At 38.9% G+C, this 23,445-nt stretch overlaps 1 protein-coding gene across 2 annotated transcripts in view; it reads right to left on the bottom strand.

The window, feature by feature from the left end:
• Window positions 1-23,445, bottom strand: part of LOC123514971 (vacuolar protein sorting-associated protein 54-like) — a 250,921-nt gene that overhangs the window by 131,619 nt on the left and 95,857 nt on the right. The gene's annotated exons all lie outside the window — the stretch shown is intronic.

The following is a 23,445-nucleotide window of genomic DNA, read 5'->3' as shown; positions in this document are numbered from 1 at the left end:
ATTCTAATATAAGAGAATACAAGATGTAAATATGATTTTGTGTAATCTAAATCAGACACAATTACAGTGTTAAGGAAGATGGAGTCCTTAGGTTTTGCTGGAGTTCTATTCATATACCATAGCAAAAAACTGAATTTCAGCTAGTCAGAACCAGGAACTCACCAACTTCATTGTATTATTTAAATTTTCATCAAAATATAACACATATTTTCAAATTTTCTTTTATCTAATTTCAGAAAAATAATTTTGTTTGTTTTAGTATGTGGGTGTGTAATCCAGAAATAAAGGGATGAGTCCATACTAGTACCTTCATTGTAAGTGCAGCATTCATTTTTTAAGTACAAAAAAAATAAATAAATAAGAAATGGATATGTACAGTCAGCTCCCAAATTAGAGGAACAGTTTCCTACCATTTTAGTAGGCAAGTATCATTAGTCAGGAGTCATGACATATAAATTAAGCCACACCTCCTTTACCAACTCCAGTCTGTGCCCACACTCACATCCCTGACTCTCTCCTTGTTTCTTCATGTCTCTTATGCCTCCTCCTCCTCCTCCTCCTCCCAGTCACCCCGCTGACCTCCTCCCGTGTGGAAGTGGAAGTGCGAGGAGGAGGAGGAGGAGGAGGAGGAGGAGGAGGAGGAGGAGGAGGAGGAGGAGGAGGAGGAGGAGGAGGAGGAGGAGGAGGAGGAGGAGGAGGAGGAGGAGGAGGAGGACCAAAGAGTCGAGGTAGATGATTTGGTGTGGATAAAAAGGGAACAGTTTGGTTCGTCAGCTGATAGAAAACTTGGTCTCAAGTGGATTGGACCGTATAAGGTTAAAAAATTGAATTTAGATGGAGTGTCATATGAAGTGGAAAATGTGTTCAATGGCAAAATACTCCATAGAGCAGCTGACCAAGTGAGAAAATATGTAACTGATGAAGGGTACATGGTAGACATGGAAGAAATTGTAGTGCCTTCCGATGAGGAGGAAGAAGACAATAAGGTAGAGGAGCCCAGACCGACTTGTGAGAGACGGCCAGTGAGGAGATTTATAGAAGAATACTAAGAGTATAGACCCCTAGGGACATTGGAATCTTGTGACTGCCCTATACTTCTTTTGCAGCTACATCAGACCCGCTGCTGGGGAAGGAGACCGCCACTGTTGGGGGTGGCTGGAATGTTCAGGAGGAGGGGCCTCCTGAATCCAGTCCCCACAGAATAAGGCCTTGGAGAGGACTACGTTGGCCTCTCTACTCCGCCCCTGTACGCCTGGACTGATGGGAAGTGGGTGGCGAAACACCAACTGGGAGGTCAAGTCCTGCCGGACCGGTAGAGACGTCAAGGTCTCGCACTAAGTGGAAGGTTACAGAGTGTGAAGTGTTGAAACAGAGGGCAGTAATACCACAGATACCCTGGACACTGTATATAGCTCTAAATGGTTATGTGTGCTCATGGTGGTGTATCGCGATTATGTGGATTGTTATGAGTGTTACTTTTTTTTTTTTGTAAAAGAGAAGACGAGGATTTGTTTTCCCTGAGGAAAAAGCCATGTACCGAGTAGCAGTACTGGATTGGGATTATTACCCACTATTAGGATATTTATTTAGTCCAAATCCTCATCTTCTCTTCATATGTGTAGCTAGGAATTCTTATATAGGGAGTCCCTGTAGGGGGGAGAAGGGAGATGACGTGTGGCTGCGTGCGCAGTCATCATGGCTGCCGTCTTATAAGGTGAGGAGCGTGGTGGCGTCGCCTCAGAACATCACCCGCCTGCCTCGAGCACCGCCCCTGTGGAACCCTCTGCCACTTCCAGCACAGCAGGCCCAACCAGGCAGAGAGACAGAGAGAGAGAGAAGCAGGACGCCGCGAGGGACGGGCCGCCATTTTTACCTCTCAGGATGCCATCACACGCACCCTCACGCCCTCTCATCTACAGCTGAGTTACCCACGGTTTCCCCCCCATAGGTCTCCCATCTTATAGGTAGGCTAGATAGGAAGTTACATGACTGTAATGGGTTGTTATTGAATTAAAGGGTCTATTTTGTTAAGCTTTGTGTGATCATCCCTCCCCCCTTGGATTCGTTACATCTTTCTTTCCTTTCCTTACTAGGCCTAAGCCTCACTTAGGCCCAGTACAAGAGACTGAGCCTCACGAAGGTTCAGTATAAGAACACAGGGGCTGATAGATTATCAACGAGGCTATTAAGAGAATGTCTAGAACAGCCGGTGTTACCTCTTAAATTCCTTTATAATAGATCGTTGCATGAAAGAAAAGTACCAAGTCACTGGAAATGCGCAAATATCACGCCAATATTCAAGAAAGGCAACAAAAGTGAAGCTGGTAATTATAGGCCAATCAGTCTCACCTTGGTAGTTATAAAAATTCTAGAAAAAATACTTTAGAGACAAAATCACTTCCTTTCTAGACAGCCACAAATTGATATTAGACTCTCAACATGGTTTCCGGAACAACAGATTTTGCCTAACGAATCTCCTAGAATTTTTCCATGACATATTCTCTAATTATGATGAGAGAGCTCCATCCAACATAATTTATCTTGACTTCAGGAAAGCTTTTGATATGGTACCACACCAATGTCTCTTAATTAAACTGAAGGCTCATGGGATGGGAGAGCCGTTTTGTGGTTGGATTGAAAGTTGGCTAATTAATAGAAAGCAAAGAGTAGTCATTAATGGAGAAGCTTCCGACTGGCTTCAAGTTATGAGTGGTGTTCCCCAGGGTTCAGTTTTAGGTCCATTACTTTTTTTTATATAAATAAAAAACTTAGACTGCGGCATCATATAAAAAATATCAAAATTCGCCGACGACACTAAACTAGGTAGCAAAGTATGCTACAAGAGACGATTGTGATGCCATCCAGCGGGATTTAGACAACCTTGGTAGCTGGAGCGATAAATGGCTATTAAATTTTAATGGAGATAAGTGCAAAGTAATGCACATCGGCCAAAACAATGTAAAATATAATTACAAATTACATGGACGTAACTTAATCAAAGTCACTGAAGAAAAGGACCTGGGAGTACTCATAACCAATGACCTAAAATGTGCTGCACAGTGTTCGGCCGCTAGTCGTAAAGCTAACACTGTTTTAGGATTTATCGCGCGTAATTTTTATTATAAAACACCTGAAGTCATAACGCGTATTTATACTTCATTAGTGAGACCGCATTTGGAATACGCGGTTCAGTTCTGGTCTCCATGTTATCAAAAGGATATTAATAAATTAGAGAGCGTTCAAAGACAAACAACAAAACTAATCTCCGTAATACATGGTCTGTCATATGAAGAACGTCTCAAAAGACTAGACATGTTCTCCCTCAAAGATCGTCACAACCGAGGTGACCTCATTCAAACGTTTAAAATACTTAAAAATATAGATAAGATCAATTATGAAAATCTTTTTGAGCTTTCGCAATCAGTAACAAGAAATAACGGCTGGAAGTTTAAAAGACAGCGATTTAATACTGATTTGCAAAGAAACTTTTTTAACGTAAGAATAGTTGAACGTTGGAACAAGCTACCAGCGCCCGTCATCCAAGTTCACACGGTAGCTACGTTCAAAAGTAAATTAGACAAGTTTTATAAAGAAAATGGTTTCCGATAATTTTTTTTTTCTTTTAGCGATAGTAGTAGTTACACTAGATATCTCTTTTTCTTAGCAATAGTAGTAGTTACATTAATACTCTCTTTTCTTTTCCCACCTTTCCTGTATAAATTTCTCCGATTGTCCTCCTCAGCAATCGGGGTGTATTTTTCATCTTATTTCTTGCCAGATGACGCCGGAGGGAGTGGTGGGTGGTGAGGAGCTTCATTTGTTCTGTCCTTGCCTCCTACTAAGTATGTAGCTTCTGTACATGTAGTATACTAAACGAGTGACCACATCATAAGTCACAAGTCCTCCTCCTCCTCTTCCTCTTCCTCTTCCTCCTCCTCCTCCTCTTCCTCTTCCTCCTCCTCCTCCTCCTCCTCCTCCTCCTCCTCCTCCTCCTCCTCCTCCTCCTCCTCCTCCTCCTCCTCCTCCTCCTCCTCCTCCCTCCCTCCCTCCCTCCCTCCCTCTCTCTCTCACCTAAATGTTCAGGATAATTTTTTGCAATATATACCACACACACACACACATACATACAGAGAGAGTGGTGGAAAACTGTGATAGTGACCCTAAAATGTTTTACAAATTCATAAATGGAAAACTAAATAAAAGGGAGGCAATAGAAAAAATAAAAAATTGTTGAACCCCATATTTGATATTGTGGAAACCTCCACACGAACAGGATTAGTCCCGAAAGAGTGGAAAAGAGCTGACATTGTGCCTATATATAAGAATGGTAGTAGAATGGAACCGTTAAATTACAGACCAGTATTGTTGACTAGTATATTGTGCAAGGTATGTGAAGAACTAATTAAAGCAAAGGGGAGTGAGTATCTAGAAAGTGAAAACATTCTGAGTGAAAGGCAGTTTGGTTTCAGAAAAGGAAGATCGTGCGTATCCAATTTATTATGTTTTTATTCAAGAGTGACTGACATACTACAACATAGAGAGGGATGGGTGGATGCTATTTACCTGGACTTGAGAAAGGCCTTTGATAAAGTGCCACACAATAGACTGATGTGGAAACTAAAGAAGATTGGAGGAGTAAGTGATAAACTAGCAAAATGGATGGAAAATTACTTAGTGGGAAGAGAAATGCAAACAGTGGTGAAAGGAAAGAAGTCAGAGTGGAAAAAGGTAACCAGTGGAGTTCCACAAGGGTCAGTGCTTGGTCCCATCATGTTTTTGATTTATGTTAATGATATGCCAGTAGGAATTGACAGTTACATGAATATGTTTGCAGACGATACTAAAATTATGAGGAGAGTAAAGAATGTGGAAGATTGTAACTAGTTACAGCAAGATCTTGATAAAATATGTGAGTGGAGTAGGAGTGGCAGATGGATTTTAATATAAACAAGAGCCATGTTATGAAAATGGGAAGAAGTAGATACAGACCAAACAGGGATTACAGGCTGGGTGATGAGAAAATTGAAGAGACCAATGAGGAGAAAGACCTAGGAGTAACCATGCAAAACACTTTGTCACCAGAGAAACACATTAACAAGATATTTGGGAAAACATACAACATGCTTCAAAATATTGGTCTTGCATTCCACTACCTAGATGAAGGAATGATGAAGAAGATACTATGCACTTTAATAAGACCCCAGTTAGAATATGCAGCTTGCATCTGCTCACCACATATGAAGAAAAATGTGAAGAAGGTGGAAAGGGTACAGAGGCTGGAAACAAGGATGGTACCAAGACTCAGGGAGTTAGACTATGAGGAAAGACTGAGGAAACTGGGGCTGACCACATTAGAAGAGAGTAGAACAAGGGGAGACATGATAACTATGTATAAATTGGTGAACGTCTAAATGACGTGAGAAAGTACAGTTTCCCGCATCGCAGTATTGATAAGTGGAATAAACTGAGCAGTGATATCGTTGACGCAGTGTGTGTCAATCAGATGAAAGAGAGATATGACTTGAGTGGCCAAGGAGGCAGGACACAGAGAGCTTAGCTCGGGCCCTGTAATACACAAATAGGTAAATACAAATAGGTAAATACACACACATACACACACACACCAGTATGGAACTATTTAATGGGACAGGAGCAAATAACGAAGACAAAAGAGGAAAAAGATCTTGGAGTGATCATACAAGAAAATCTGAGCCCTAATAAACACATAAACAAGATATTTGGACTATCATATAAGATGTTGACTAATATAAGAGTGGCATTTCATTACATGGATAAAGATATGATGAAAAAAATCATCACAAGCATGATATGCCCAAGGCTGGAATATGCAGCAGTGGTATGGTCTCCGAGCTCTAAAAAAGATATAAGAAAACTGGAAAGGATACAGAAGATTGCTACAAAGATGGTGCCAGAATTAAAGGACCTCACATATGAAGAACGACTGAAGGAAATGGGACTGCCAACCTTACAGGATAGAAGAGAATGTGGGGACCTAATAACAATGTATAAGATAGTAAATAATATTGAAAAAATAGACAAAGAAGACCTGGTGCTGTTGGCAGAAGAAGATGGAAGGACAAGATGACATGAAAAGATCAGGATGAGGCAGTGTGTGAAGGATGTTGGAAAATACAGTTTTCCACACAGAACGGTAGAAAAATGGAATGCATTGGATAAGGAAATTGTCGCAGCACATAGTGTGCATAACTTTAAAGAAAAACTACATAAATGGAGATATGGAGACAGGACACTACGAGCACCGCTCGAACCCTGTACAATACAACTAGGTAAATACAAACACACACAACATTACAGAAGAGACTTAAAAAAAAAACAGCTTCCCCCATAGAGTGATAGATATATGGAATGGACTGGACAGAGAGGTGGTGTGTGCAAAGTCTATACACGACTTTAGGAGAAAATTAGACACTGAGATAAGAGACTGGACAGCAGGAGCAAAGGCTCCCCTCCCATAAAATACAACTAGGTAAATAAAAGTGCAGTGTTGAGAGAGGTCATCATTCCCTTGATGGAAAATTACTTGAGGGGGAGAGAAATAAGGACGGTAGTTAAAGATATGAAGTCCAAGTGGAGAGCAGTAGAAAGCGGAGTGCCACAGGGGTCAGTATTGGCGCCAATACTTTTTCTCATATATATAAACGACATGCCAAAAGAAGTGAACAGCTATATAAATATGTTTGTGCACGATGCGAAACTGTGCAGTTATAAAACAAAAAGAGGATTGTGAAATACTGCAGGAAGAACTAAATAAGATCTGGAAATGAAATAAAAAGTGGGAGATGGAATTCAATGTGGACAAAAGCCATGTCATGGAAATGGGAAAGAGTGAAAGACAACCAGTGGGAATCTATAAGATGGGAGATGGAGTAGAACTGGAGAAAGTAAAAAAGGAAAAAGACTTGAGAGTGACGATGGAAGAAAACAATCAACCGGTAAGGCATATTGATAGAATTTTCAAAGAGACATATAATTTGCTAAGGAATACTGGATTAGCATTTCACTACATGGACAGAGAAATGATGAAGAAATTGATAAGTACTATAATAAGACCCAGATTGGAATATGCAGGAGTTGTGTGGACCCCCACCCCCCCCCATAAAAAGAAGCACATAAGAAAGTTGGAGAGACTACAAAAAATGGCTACAAGAATGGTTCCAAAAATTTGAAGGGATGACATATGAGGAGAGACTAAAGGCTATGGATTTACCAACCCTGGAACAGAGAAGGGAGAGAGAGGATCTGATACAAGTTTATAAATTGATTAACAGAATGGATCAAGTGGATAATGAGAAACTGACCCTGAGAGAAGAATATGACATTCGAAGCACAAGATCGCATAGTAAAAAACTGAGGAAGGGAAGATATCTGATAGATGTTAAAAAATATAGTTTCCCGCAAAAATATGTTGAGACTTGGAACAGTTTGAGTGAAGAAGTGGTGTCAGCAACGAGTGTGCATATTTTTAAAGAAAAATTGGATAAGTGTAGATATAGAGACAGGACCACACGAGCGTGAAGCCCAGGCCCTGTAAAACTACAACTAGGTAAATACTAGGTAAATACACACACACACACATTAAATTATCACCTAGCAGTGATAATGGAATTGTCACAGCACATAGTGTGCATAACTCTAAAGAAAAACTAGATAAATGGAGATATGGAGACAGGACACTATGAGCCCCGCTCGAACTCTGAACAATACAACTAGGTAAATACAAACACACACCACATAGTGTAGTGGTTAGCATGCTCGACTCACAATCGAGAGGGCCCAGGTTCGAATCCCAGGAAACGGCGAGGCAAATGGGTAAGCCTCTTAAAGTGTAGCCCCTGTTCACCTAGCAGTAAATAGGTACGAGATGTAACTCGAGGGGTTGTGGCCTCGCTTTCCCAGTGTGTGGAAAGTATGTTGTGGTTTCAGTCCTCCCCTGAAAATCACACGCACACACACACACACACACACCACACGAGCGTAAAGCCCAGGCCCTGTAAAACTACAACTAGGTAAATACAACTAAGTAAATACACACCGCGTAGTGTAGTGGTTAGCACACTTGACTCACAATCGAGAGGGCCTGGGTTTGAATTCAGGGGAAGCGGCGAGGCAAATGAACAAGCCTCTTAACGTGTAGCCCCTGTTCACCTTGCAGTAAATAGGTACGGGATGTAACTCTAGGGGTTGTGGCCTCGCTTTCCCAGTTTGTGGAGTGTGTGTTGTGGTCTCAGTCTTACCCGAAGATCAGTCTATGAGCTCTGAGTTCACTCCATAATGGGGAAGAATGGCTGGGTGGCCGTGGTGAATTACAAACACACACACAAACACACACTGTGAAAAGGCTAGAACAAGAAAAGAGGATGCATGGAAGAGGTGGAGAAGGAAAAGACGGATTAAGCAGTGGGAAAGTTACAAAAGAGCAAGAAATGAATATGTGTTGATTAGAAGAGAAGAAAGAAAGAAACAAGAAAAGGATATAATTGATAAATGTAAAGACCAACCAAGGCTTTTTTACAGACATGTGAACAACAACATCAAAAATAGAGAAAGTATTGAAAGTTTAGAAGTAAATGGAGTATACAGTGAAGATCCCAGGGAAATGGCAGAGGCTATGAATGGATGCTTTCGGAAGGTATTCACAAAGGAGACTGCTTTTGACAAACCACTGGTAATGGAACAGAAAGGGATTATGAAGGAGTTTCAAGTAACGGTGGAGGAGATCAAGAACATGATGGGGAGTTTAGAAGTGAGAAAAGCTGTGGGACCTGATGGGGTATCAGGATGGATTTTAAGAGAATGCAGGGAGCAATTGGCAGAAAAAGTTTGTGAAGTAATTGATGCCTCATTAAGGGAAGGCGTAGTGCCCCAAGACTGGAAAAGAGCTAACATTGTCCCAATCTATAAATCAGGTAACAAGAGAGACCCATTGAACTATAGACCAGTGTCACTTACAAGTGTGGTAGCTAAGATGTGTGAGAGGGTGGTGAAGACTAGATGGACAGACTTCTTGGAGAAAAATGACATACTTTGTGAGTGTCAATTTGGTTTTAGGAAAGGGCGTTCATGCACGACAAACCTGATATGTTACTATTCGAGGGTGATAGATGTAATACAGGAAAGAGATGGTTGGGCTGATGGAATATATCTGGATTTAAAAAAGGCCTTTGATAAGGTACCACACCAGAGACTGATCTGGAAACTTGAAATGGTAGGAGGAGTGCATGGCAGTTTACTAAAATGGATGGAAGACTTTTTGGTAGGAAGAGAAATGAGAACAATAATTAAGGACAGACCATCAGAATGGGGATTGGTGGAGAGTGGAGTTCCACAGGGATCAGTGTTGGCACCAGTAATGTTCGCAGTCTACATAAATGACATGGTGGATGGGGTGTCCAGTTATGTGAGCCTATTTGCAGACGATGCAAAATTGTTAAAAAAGTGAGATGTGACAAAGATTGCGAACTACTCCAGGAAGACTTGGACAGAATATGGAAATGGAGCTGTACATGGCAAATGGAGTTCAACACGACAAAATGCAAGAAAATAGAGTTTGGCAAGAGTGAAAGAAGAATCAGGAGTATGTACAAGATAGGAAATGAAGACATAAAACCAGTCATGAAGAAAAAGACCTTGGGGTGACAATTACCAATGACCTATCGCCAGAGAGACATATAAACAAAATAATTGGAGAAGTATTGAACTTATTGAGGAACATAAGAGTGGCGTTCAGATATCTAGATGAAGAAATGATGAAGAAAATAATTACTGCAATGATAAGACCGAGGCTTGAATATGCAACAATACAGTGGGCTCAACTTAAAGAAACACATAAGGAAACTAGAGAAAGTACAGAGGGCTGCAACGAAAATGGTGCCTGACTTAAGAGATTTGACTTATGAAGACAGACTGAAAAGAATGCAACTTCCAACCCTGGAAAACAGAAGAGAAAGGGGAGACCTGATAGCAATATACAGAGTGATGATTGGCATGGAAAAATGGATAGGGAAGATCTGTGTATGTGGAATGGAAGAATGTCGAGAGGGCATGGGAAAAAACTAAAATGGCCACTTATAGGAGAGATGTGAAAAATATAGCTTCCCTCATAGAAGGGTGGAAGCATGGAATAGTTTAGACGTGGAAGTGGTCAACGCAAGGAATATTCATGATTTTAAGAAAAGCTGGACATTAATAGATATGGAGACGGGACAACACGAGCATAGCTCTTTTCCGTATGTTACAATTAGGTAAATAGGTAAATACACACACACACACACACAGTGGTTAGACACTTCACAAGCCAGAGGACCGGGGTTCATTCCCCGGCCAGGTGGAGATATTTGGGTGTGCCTCCTTTCCCGTGTAGCCCCTGTTCACCTAGAAGTGAGTAGGTATGGGATGTAAATTGAGGAGTTGTGACCTTGTTGTCCCGGTGTGTGGTGTGTGCCTGGTCTCAGGCCTATCCGAAGATTGGAAATAATGAGCTCTGAGCTCATTCCGTAGGGTAACGTCTGGATGTCTCATCAGAGACTGCAGCAGATCAAACAGTGAAACACACACAAACACACACACACACACACAGGACTAAAGAAACTTACATATGAGCGAAATGTAATGTATTCCAACATAAATGGAGTGATATCGGGGATTTTAGAACTCAACGATTACTTGAGGGACAAGAACCCAGATATTGTGGGTCTTACTGAAACAAAACTGAGAGAGGGAGAAGACCTGATGAAGGTTGGAGAAGGGAAATATAACGTTTGGAAAAGAAATAGAGTAGATAAAATGGGAGGAGGAGTGATGTTGCTGGTTAAAAAAGATATAAAGGTGGATCAAGTGAAAAAAGGTATGGGAAAGGCAGAAGTGCTAAAGATCAGAGCAGAAACTAATGAAGGAAAAAGAGGCACTACATAGTGGTGTACGTACCACCTAAGACAAATGCATGGTCAGTACAGGAATATGAAGAAATGATAAGTGATACAGGAACATGTCTGGAAGAAATGTTGGGTGGCTGTGAACGAACTATAATGATGGGAGATTTTAATTGTAAAGAGGTGTGTTGGGAGGACTGGTCAATGGAAGGATCAGAGACAACATGGGGAAATACACTATTGACACTGGCAATGGAAAATGTGTTAACTCAGTGGGTCAAAGAAGATACTAGGTTTGGAGGAGAGGAGCATCGTCAAGACTGGACTTGGTCTTTAGTACAGAGCCAATGGTCATTGAGGAGATGAGGGTGGAGTGCCCTTTAGCAAAGAGTGATCATGCAGTTTTGGAGTTCAAGGTGATAGACGAAGAGAAATCTAGAAGAAATGAAGAATATAAAGTGGGAAGATGGAATTATGCCAAGACAGATTTTGGAAACCTAAAGAAATTCTTTCAAGAGACAAATTGGATGAAATTCAAGAGTGCTAAGGAGCAAATGAAAAGTGGAAGGAATTTATAAAAATATACAAAGAAGGTGAGAAAAATTTGTACCAATAAGACAACATAGAGAAGTTGGAAAGCAGGACTGGTTTAACGATAGATGTGAAAAGGCTAGAACAAGAAAAGAGGATGCATGGAAGAGGTGGAGAAGGAAAAGACGGATTAAGCAGTGGGAAAGTTACAAAAGAGCAAGAAATGAATATGTGTTGATTAGAAGAGAAGAAAGAAAGAAACAAGAAAAGGATATAATTGATAAATGTAAAGACCAACCAAGGCTTTTTTACAGACATGTGAACAACAACATCAAAAATAGAGAAAGTATTGAAAGTTTAGAAGTAAATGGAGTATACAGTGAAGATCCCAGGAAATGGCAGAGGCTATGAATGGATGCTTTCGGAAGGTATTCACAAAGGAGACTGCTTTTGACAAACCACTGGTAATGGAACAGAAAGGGATTATGAAGGAGTTTCAAGTAACGGTGGAGGAGATCAAGAACATGATGGGGAGTTTAGAAGTGAGAAAAGCTGTGGGACCTGATGGGGTATCAGGATGGATTTTAAGAGAATGCAGGAGCAATTGGCAGAAAAAGTTTGTGAAGTAATTGATGCCTCATTAAGGGAAGGCGTAGTGCCCCAAGACTGGAAAAGAGCTAACATTGTCCCAATCTATAAATCAGGTAACAAGAGAGACCCATTGAACTATAGACCAGTGTCACTTACAAGTGTGGTAGCTAAGATGTGTGAGAGGGTGGTGAAGACTAGATGGACAGACTTCTTGGAGAAAAATGACATACTTTGTGAGTGTCAATTTGGTTTTAGAAAGAGGCGTTCATGCACGACAAACCTGATATGTTACTATTCGAGGGTGATAGATGTAATACAGGAAAGAGATGGTTGGGCTGATGGAATATATCTGGATTTAAAAAGGCCTTTGATAAGGTACCACACCAGAGACTGATCTGGAAACTTGAAATGGTAGGAGGAGTGCATGGCAGTTTACTAAAATGGATGGAAGACTTTTGGTAGGAAGAGAAATGAGAACAATAATTAAGGACAGACCATCAGAATGGGGATTGGTGGAGAGTGGAGTTCCACAGGGATCAGTGTTGGCACCAGTAATGTTCGCAGTCTACATAAATGACATGGTGGATGGGGTGTCCAGTTATGTGAGCCTATTTGCAGGCGATGCAAAATTGTTAAGAAAAGTGAGATGTGACAAAGATTGCGAACTACTCCAGGAAGACTTGGACAGAATATGGAAATGGAGCTGTACATGGCAAATGGAGTTCAACACGACAAAATGCAAGAAAATAGAGTTTGGCAAGAGTGAAAGAAGAATCAGGAGTATGTACAAGATAGGAAATGAAGACATAAAACCAGTCATGAAGAAAAAGACCTTGGGGTGACAATTACCAATGACCTATCGCCAGAGAGACATATAAACAAAATAATTGGAGAAGTATTGAACTTATTGAGGAACATAAGAGTGGCGTTCGTATATCTAGATGAAGAAATGATGAAGAAAATAATTACTGCAATGATAAGACCGAGGCTTGAATATGCAACAATACAGTGGGCTCGAACTTAAAGAAACACATAAGGAAACTAGAGAAAGTACAGAGGGCTGCAACGAAAATGGTGCCTGACTTAAGAGATTTGACTTATGAAGACAGACTGAAAAGAATGCAACTTCCAACCCTGGAAAACAGAAGAAAGGGAGACCTGATAGCAATATACAGAGTGATGATTGGCATGGAAAAAATGGATAGGGAAGATCTGTGTATGTGGAATGGAAGAATGTCGAAAACTAAAAATGGCCACTTATAGGAGAGATGTGAAAAAATATAGCTTCCCTCATAGAAGGGTGGAAGCATGGAATAGTTTAGACGTGGAAGTGGTCAACGCAAGGAATATTCATGATTTTAAGAAAAAGCTGGACATTAATAGATATGGAGACGGGACAACACGAGCATAGCTCTTTTCTCGTATGTTACAATTAGGTAAATACAATTAGGTAAATACACACACACACACACACACACACACACACACACACACTGAAGAATACTGAAGAATCTAAATGACAAAGATAGGCAGAACTTGGAAGAGGAAGTAGAAGAAATAAACAGAATGGGACCATATCAAGAAGGAAAAACGAGACCAATTAAAATACTACTAAAATCACAAGCAGCAACAGAAGAAATATTAAATAGAACAACAAAACTTAGAGAAACAGAGGGCTGCAAGGATATCTATATTAAGAAAAATAGAAATGAGGAAGAAAGGAAGAGATACAATGAACTGGCAGCAGCATTAAGGGAAAAAAAAAAAGAAAGGTCAGAAGAGGAAAAAAAGGCATTTTTTTGGAGAATTATAGGAGACAGGATAAGGAAATGGTATATAAACGAGAAGAAAGAGAAAAAAGTGGAACAAGTTTAACTAAAAATGATAAAGGCAAGAGACTAAAAATGATGTAAATGAACATAGACAGGGTTTTATCAAGTAAATTAGAATTAAGAGATTACATAAAGAAAGAAAATCCAGATATTGTAGGCCTGGCTGAAACAAAACTAAATGAGGAAATCAAAATAGTCTTGGATAATAGGTATAATGTATGGAGAAGAGACAGAGAAGGTAAAGGAGGAGGAGGAGTTATGATAATGTTAAGGAAGGAGATAGAGATAAACAAAGTGGAATGTGGGGAAAGAAAAACAGAAGTATTGTATGTTAAGATGCATATTAATAAAAAAAAGTTAACAATCATTGTAACATATGTGCCACCAAAAACAAATTCATGGACCAATCAAGAATATAGAGACATGATAGATGACACAATAAGGAGTCTAACGAGAATCGTTAAAGAAAGAAAGAAGTTATATTAGTAGGAGATTTCAACTGTAAAGAAGTGGACTGGGAAAATTATGAAAGTGGTATGGGGGAAGAAGCCTGGGGAAAAAGATTCTTGAACCTAATGATAGACAATATGATGGACCAGAGAGTAAAGGAATGCACAAGATTCAGAGGAAACGACGAGCCGGCGAGATTGGACCTAGTTTTTACAAGGGGTATACAAATGATTGATGATATAAGACATAAGTGCCCATTGGAAAAGAGTGACCATGTAATATTAGAAAGAGATATAGAAGAAGGAAAGGAAGATAGAAACAATTCATACAAAGGAGACCGATTAAACTACAGAAAGGCTGATATTGAGAATCTCAGGAACTATTTTAAAAACGAAAACTGGGAGGATATGGAAAACTCAGACACGATGCAAGACAAATATAACTTATTTTTGGAAATATATAAAACAGGAGTCAGGGAATATGTCCCGAAATATAGACCTAAAGAAGAAGGAAAGAAAGATTGGTTTAATGCAAGGTGTGCTAGGGCAAAGGAGAAAGAGATGGAGCATGGAAAAGGTGGAGGAGAAATAGAAATCCAACAAATAAGGAAAACTTCAAGGCAGCGAGAAATGAATATGTTAAGGTGAGGAAGGAAGAGGAAAAGAACTTTGAAAAGGACATTGTCGAAAAATGTAAGGAGCAACCAAAATTGTTCTATAGATTCATAAATGGAAAAATTAGACAAAGAGAAACAATAGAAAGGTTAAAAGGAGAGAACGGGATGGTGGAAGACCCAAAAAGTATGGCAGAACTATTAAATAATAAATTCCAGGAGGTCTTTACTAAGGAATCTAAATTTGAAAGGCCACAGGGTAATAGAGAGACAGTCTATATGAAAGAGATTAAAGTAACCAAGCTTGAAATAAAAGAATTAATGAAGGAACTGGATGAAGACAAGGCAATGGGACCAGATGAAGTCTCAGGCAGAATACTGAAAGAATGTAGAGAAGAACTAGCAAGTCCTATATACAACATCATAAAATCCTCAATAGAAAATGGAACAGTACCAGTAGAATGGAAAAGAGCTGAAGTGGTTCCCATATATAAGAGTGGAAGGAAGGAAGAACCTTTAAATTACAGACCAGTATCACTAACTAGTATAATATGCAAGATGTGTGAAAAAATAATAAAGAAACAATGGATCGAGTTCCTTGAAGACAATAAATTAATATCAAATAGCCAATTTGGTTTTAGGAAAAGACGGTCTTGTGTAACTAATTTATTGAGTTTCTATTCTAGAATAGTTAATAGAGTACAAGAGAGAGAGGGATGGGTTGACTGTATTTATTTGGATTTAAGGTGGAAATTCGTTAATTTGGTCAAAAAAATTGAAAAATTGGATACTTGGTACTTGGGTTCGTCTCTGGAGAGGGAAGCCATGGCGAAGTTGAGCACATAAGACTGCTTACCTGGTAATGACGGGTTTAAAGGGCGGCCCTTTCAATACCCAAGCGTGCATATGTTTTTTCTTCTAGTCTTTGTTTTGCTTGTATTTATTTCCTTTTTGAGCTGTTTTATTTATTTTTGCGTGATGTACGATAGTTTAGTATCAGGCAGTGAGGGTGAGGAAGACGCTCCCTCAGTACCAATCGATACAGCCTTAGGGAGTGGCGTGCGTGCAGCCTACCTGTTGATCGTATTTTACAGTGTTGGGTTCCCAAATTGTGACAATGAGTGTAAGGCCATGATGTAACATGGCCTGAAACTATCTAAACAGACTACCAGCCTAAGCAGTTGTCAAGGGATTATGTAAGTACATATCTGAGTTTGGTACATATTGGAGTGAGTTTTTTTTTTTATACCATGTGGGCTTTTCATGGGAATTTATGGGCTAAAGGATACTTTTTGTGGTACCTCCTATCTTAAAGCCCACCTGCTAGAAACCGTTGCCCAGTGAGGAAGCGAGTTATGTGGGGTTTTGAAGATGTTCACAGAAAATGCGTTTTCTCGACTTTCAGTTTTTCAGCATATACTGTTGAATAACTTTTTCAGTAATTGGTCAATTTCAAAAGTTTTTGCAGCAAAATGATCAACAACCTCATCTTAACAAATGCTAGCATGATAATGCATGAACTCACTCAAATAAATTTACAACAGGCTTATAAACTCAAATTTTTGATGAAAAAAAAAGGTAACAATTTGGCGTGTAATGAAATTGTTATAACATAGGTTATGTGTATGCCATTGCTAACATTTATTTGTTGTTATGTATATTATATGTGGTTAAGAGGAAATTGCCACACTGTTATTAGTTTTGATTTTATAATGGTATTTTGAATTATTTTCTTATCGCCGAAAAAATATTTATTGCAAAAAAACTACGCCACATTTGTGTACCAAATTAACACTGAAGACGTACACCATAAACGTACACCTTGTGTATAAATATTATTGGATTCGGTGAAAAAATAGCAATGGGAGAGCCAAAAAACCGATATTGATATCGAGTCATCGAATTACCACCTTAAAAAAGGCATTTGACAAAGTGCCACATGCAAGACTACTATGGAAGTTAGAGGAGAAGGGTGGCTTAAAAGGCAGCACATTGAGATGGATAGAAATTATTTGAGGGGGAGAGAAATAAGGACGGTAGTTAAAGATATGAAGTTCAAGTGGAGACCAGTAGAAAGCGGAGTGCCACAGGGGTCAGTATTAGCACCAATACATTTCCTCATTTATATTAACGACATGCCAGGAGTGAACAGCTACATAAATCTGTTTGTAGATGATACGAAACTGTGCAGAGTTATAAAGCAAAAAGAAGATTGTGAAATACTGCAAGAAGACCTAAATAAGATATGGGAATGGAGCAAAAAGTGGGAAATGGAATTCAATGTTAACAAAAGCCATGTCATGGAAATGGGAAAGAGTGAAAGACGACCCGTGGGAATCTATAAGATGGGAGATGGAGTAGAACTGGAGAAAATAAAAAAGGAAAAGTACAAGCAACCCCCGTTTAACGAAGGTTCACACAACAAAATTTCGCTACAATGAAAGTTTTGTTTTACTACCATCTGCTCGTTTAACGACAAAATAAACGAAGTTTTATCCAGGTAATTTTTCCAAATTTGAAAGCCTCAGTATCATGCAAGCTGACAGGCTTTTGAATACACCAGGAGCTGCTGGTACTAAGGCCTGCCTCAGGAGAAATCCTGAGACACCTGTAGAATAAAGATCAATATCAAGTTGTGGATAACACAGGCGCTGGATACAAAGGCCTGACTCAGAAGAAATTCTGTCACCTGTAGCATCAAGATCAAGATCATGACCATCACTAGTCAAAACATAACAGCGTCACCAGCAGCTCATCTTTAGTTCAACTTACCACCAAAAGTGCAATGTGGAAGTTCCTAAGAAGACCAGGAAGTGTTTTACTCTCGAAGTGAAGCTGGGTATTATTCACAGACAAGAGAGAGGCCAGAAAACTAATAACATTGCTTGCCACCATCTTGACTCCATCAGCAAGTCAGCAGACTCTATTAAGAAGGCTGATGAGACCGCATCTTCCTTGAAAGCTAAAAGACCCACCTGAACTCGTGACTCTACAATGGATAAAATGGAAAGCCTTGTGGAAATGTGGTACATTTCCATATATGTAAGCCATATTGATAGAATTTTTAGAGAAACATATAATTTGCTAAGGAATATTGGAGTAGCATTTCACTTCATGGACAAAGAAATAATGATGAAATTGATAAGTACTATAATAAGACCCAGATTGGAATATGCAGGAGTAGTGTGGTCCCTTCATAAAAAGAAACACATAAGGAAATTGGAGAGACTACAAGAAATGGCTACAAGAATGGTTCCAGAATTTGAAGGGATGACATATGAGGAGAGACTAAACTATGGATCTACCAACCCTGGAACAAAGAAGGGAGAGAGGAGACCTGATACAAGTTTTTAAATTGATCAACGGAATGGACCAAGTGGATAATGAGAAACTGATCCTGAGAGAAGAATATGACATCCTAAGCAAAAGATCGCATAGTAAAAAGCTGAGAAAAGGAAGATGTCTGAGAGATGTTAAAAATATAGTTTCCATAAGATGTATTGAGACGTGGAACAGTTTAAATGAAGTAGTAGTGTCTGCAACGAGTGTGCATACTTTTAAAGTAAGATTGGATAAGTGTAGATATGAAGACGGGGCCACACGAGCATAAAGCCCAGGCCCTGTAAAACTACAACTAGGTAAATACAACTAGGTAAATACACACACACACACACACACGTTAAGAAAAGTGAGATGTGACAAAGATTGCGAACTACTCCAGGAAGACTTGGACAGAATATGGAAATGGAGCTGTACATGGCAAATGGAGTTCAACACGACAAAATGCAAGAAAATAGAGTTTGGCAAGAGTGAAAGAAGAATCAGGAGTATGTACAAGATAGGAAATGAAGACATAAAAACCAGTCATGAAGAAAAAGACCTTGGGGTGACAATTACCAATGACCTATCGCCAGAGAGACATATAAACAAAATAATTGGAGAAGTATTGAACTTATTGAAGAACATAAGAGTGGCGTTCGTATATTTAGATGAAGAAATGATGAAGAAAATAATTACTGCAATGATAAGACCAGGCTTGAATATGCAACAATACAGTGGGCTCGAACTTCAAGAAACACATAAGGAAACTAGAGAAAGTACAGAGGGCTGCAACAAAATGGTGCCTGACTTAAGAGATTTGACTTATGAAGACAGACTGAAAAGAATGCAACTTCCGACCCTGGAAAACAGAAGAGAAAAGACCTGATAGCAATATACAGAGTGATGATTGGCATGGAAAAAATGGATAGGAAGATCTGTGTATGTAGAATGAAAGAATGTCGAGAGGGCATGGGAAAAACTAAAATGGCCACTTATAGGAGAGATGTGAAAAAATATAGCTTCCTCATAGAATAAAGTGTGTGTGTGTGTGTGTGTGTGTGTGTGTGTGTGTATTTACCTAGTTGTATTTACCTAGTTGTAGTTTTACAGGGCCTGGGCTTTATGCTCGTGTGGTCCCGTCTCCATATCTACACTTATCCAATTTTTCTTTAAAACTATGTACACTCTTTGCTGATACCACTTCCTCACTCAAACTGTTCCAAGTCTCAACACATCTTTGCGGAAACTAAATTTTTAACATCTCTCAGACATCGTCCCTTCCTTAGTTTCTTACTATGCGATCTTGTGCTTCTAAAGTCATATTCTTCTCTCAGGATCAGTTTCTCATTATCCACTTCATCCATTCCGTTAATCAATTTATAAACTTGTATCAGATCCTCTCTCTCTTCTCTGCTCCAAGGTTGGTAGATCCATTGCCTTTAGTCTCTCCTCATATGCCATCCCTTTAAATTCTGGAACCATTCTTGTAGCCATTTTTGTAGTCTCTCTAATTTTCTTATGTGTTTCTTTTTATGGAGTCCACACAACTCCTGCATATTCCAATCTAGGTCTTATTTTAGTACTTATCAATTTCTTCATCATTTCCTTGTCCATATAGTGAAATGCTACTCCAATATTCCTTAGCAAATTATCGTCTCTCTGAAAATTCTATCAATATGGCTAACGGTTGATTATTTTCTTCCATTGTCACTCCCAAGTCCTTTTCCTTTTTACTTTTCTAGTTCTACTCCATCTCCCATCTTATAGATTCCCACTGGTCGTCTTTCACTTTTCCCATTTCCATGACATGGCTTTTGTCCACATTGAATTCCATCTCCCATTTTTGCTCCATTTCCAGATCTTGTTTAAGTCTTCCTGTAGTATTTCACAATCCTCTTTTGTTTAATGACTCTGCACAGTTTCGCATCGTCCATAAACAGATTTATGTAGCTGTTCACTCCCTCTGGCATGTCATTTATATATACGAGAAAAAGTATTGGTGCCAATACTGACCCTGTGGCACTCCGCTGTCTACTGTTCTCCACTTGGACTTCATATCTTTAACTATCGTCCTTATTTCTCTCCCCTTAAGTAATTCTTCATCCATCTCAATGTGCTTCCTTTTAAGCCACCCTTCTCCTCTAACTTCCATAGTAATCTTTCATGTGGCACTTTATCAAAAGCCTTTTTAGATCTAAATAAATACAGTCAACCCATCCTCTCTCTCTTGTACTTTATCAACTATTCTAGAGTAGAAACTCAATAAATTTGTCACACATGACCGACCTTTTCTAAAACCAAATTGGCTATTTGATAATATTTTGTTGTCTTCAAGAAACTCGATCCATTGCTTCTTTATTACTTTTCACACATCTTGCATATTACACTAGTTAGTGATACCGGTCTGTAATTTAAAGGTTCTTCCTTCCTTCCGCTCTTATATATGGGAACCACCTCAGCTCTTTTCCACTCCACTGGCACTGTTCCATTTTCTATTGAGCATTTTATGATGTTGTATATTGGACTTGCTAGTTCTTCCCTACATTCTTTCAGTATTCTGCCTGAGACTTCATCCGGTCCCATTGCCTTTTCCTCATCCAATTCCGTCATCAACTTTTTATTTCAAGCTTGGTTACTTTAATCTCTTTCATATAGACAGTCTCTCTATTACCCTGTGGTCTTTCAAATTTGGATTCCTTAGTAAAGACCTCATGAAATTTACTATTTAACAGTTCTGCCATACTTTTGGGTCTTCCACCATTCCGTTTCTCCTTTTAACCTTTCTATTGTTTCTTTTTGTCTTATTTTTCCATTTATGAATCTGTAGAACAATTTTGGTTGTTCCTTACATTTTCGACAATGTCCTTTTCATAGTTCTTTTCTTCTTCCTTTCTCACCTTAGCATATTCATTTCTTGCTGTTTTGAAGTTTTCCTTATTTTCTGGATTTCTGTTTCTTCTCCACCTTTTCCATGCTCCATCTCGTTTCTCCTTTGCCCTAGCACATCTTGCATTAAACCAATCTTTCTTTCCTTCTTCTTTAGGTCTATATTTGGAACATATTCCTGACCCCAGTTTTGTATATTTCCAAAAATAAGTTATATTTCTCTTGAACCGTTAATGAGTTTTCCATCTCCTCCCAGTTTACGTTTTAAAATAGTTCTTGAGATTCTCAATATCAGCCTTTCTGTAATTTAATCGGTCTCCTTTGTATGATTCATCTCTATCTTCCTTTCCTTCTTCTATATCCATCTCTAATATTACATGGTCACTCTTTCCCAATGGGCACTTGTATCTTATATCATCGTTAATTGGTATATCCCTTGTAAAAACTAGGTCTAATCTTGCCGGCTCATCGTTTCCTCTGAATCTTGTGTTTTCCTTTACTCTTTGGACCATCAAATTATCTATCATTAGGTTCAGGAATCTATCTCCCCAGGCATCTTCCCCCATACCACTTTCATAATTTTCCCAGTCTACCTCCTTACAGTTGAAATCTCCTATCAATATCACTTTTCTCCTTTCCTTAATGATTCTTGTAAGACTCCTTATTGTGTCATCTATCATGTCTCTATATTCTTGGTTAGTCCATGAGTTTGTTTTGGTGGCACATATGTTCCAATGATTGTTAACTCCTTTTGTTAATATGCATCTTAACATACAGTATTTCTGATTTTCCTTCCCAAACTCCACTTGATTTACCACTATCTCCTTCCTTAACATCATCATGACTCCTCCTCCTCCTTTACCCACTCTCTCTCCTCCATATATTATACCTTTTATCTATGTCTATTTTTATTGCCTCATTTAACTTTGTTTCCACCAGGCATACAATATCTGGTTCTTCTTTCTTTATGTAATCTCTTAATTCTAATTTACTAGATAAAATCCATCTATGTTTGTATACATCATTTTAATCTCTTGTTCTTATCATTTTAGTTAAACTTGCTCCATTCTTTTCTCTTCTTTCTCTTTTATATACCATTTCCTTATCCTGTCTCCTATAATTCTCCAAAAAAATGCCTTCTTCTCCTCCTCTGACCTTTCATTATTTTTTCTCTTGCTTCTGCCACCAGTTCATTGTGTCTCTTCCTTTCCTCCTCGTTTCTATTTTTCTTTATATATATATCTTTGCAACCTTCTGTTTCTCTGAGTTTCGTTTTCTATATAGTACTTCTTCTGCTGCTGCTTGTGATTTTAGTAATATCTTAATTGGTCTCACTGTTCCTTCTTGATATGGTCCCATTCTATGGATTTCTTCTACTTCCTCTTCTAAGTTCTGTCTATCCTCGTCATTCAGATGTTTTAGTAGGTCTTTTACTGATTTCATTTCGTCTTTTCCTTCTTGGTCTATATTTAACATTTTTTCTTTCAGTCCAAAAATAATTACACTCTTCTTTTTTCCATAATTTCTCTTACTAAATTTTCTTTTTCTTGAGGACTCCTATCATTTTGCTTGTCATATTTTCATCTCTTTCTTTTAACTGTTCTTGAAATACTTCTTGAAATGATTCCTTGTCTTTCTTATCTTGGATTCTCCATGCTTGTACTTCTTTTTAATCACGTCTTGTACTCTTTCTTCTTCTTTGTTAACTAGATCTTTTAGCTTTTCTTTTCTTTCTCGGCTTTACCGAGTCCTTCTTCCATCAATTTCTTATAGTTCGCTATTTGGACTTTTAATTCTTCATTTTCGGTTCTTAGCCTAGTTTCGTTTTCTTCCACTCTTTTATCCTTTCTTTCAATTTCTGGAGCTCTTTATCCTGTTCTTCATTCTCTTTCATTCCCATACTCTCCTTTATCAATTTATCTAATTTACGTTCGATAGTTAAGACTCTATCAAATAGTGAAGTTTGCGCCGTATCAAAGCCTTCAAATTCTCCTCCTCCCTCACCAACATTGTCATCATCAGCTTTCATTCTTTCCTTGTCACATACCTGCATTTAGATGGAATATCTTTCTCACTCATTATTATTTAACACTGTATTCATGAAAAAAAAAATGAGTCCACACTTATCGCCCAGGCCACTGTAAACCCAAACAAAGGTAGTGAAGATCAGCTGATTCTCGGGACGCGTCCTTCCTCTGCTGTCCTTGTGTGTGTGTGTGTGTGTGTGTGTGTGTGTGTCTGTGTGTGTTCCACGTGTGTGTGTGTGTCATCACTGTGTGTGTGTGTGTGTGTGTGTGTGTGTGTGTATTTA

This window comes from Portunus trituberculatus, chromosome 38 (assembly GCF_017591435.1).
Source record: "Portunus trituberculatus isolate SZX2019 chromosome 38, ASM1759143v1, whole genome shotgun sequence".
In the NCBI taxonomy this organism is placed as follows: domain Eukaryota; kingdom Metazoa; phylum Arthropoda; class Malacostraca; order Decapoda; family Portunidae; genus Portunus; species Portunus trituberculatus.
This window is presented reverse-complemented; position numbering and strand designations above follow the sequence as displayed.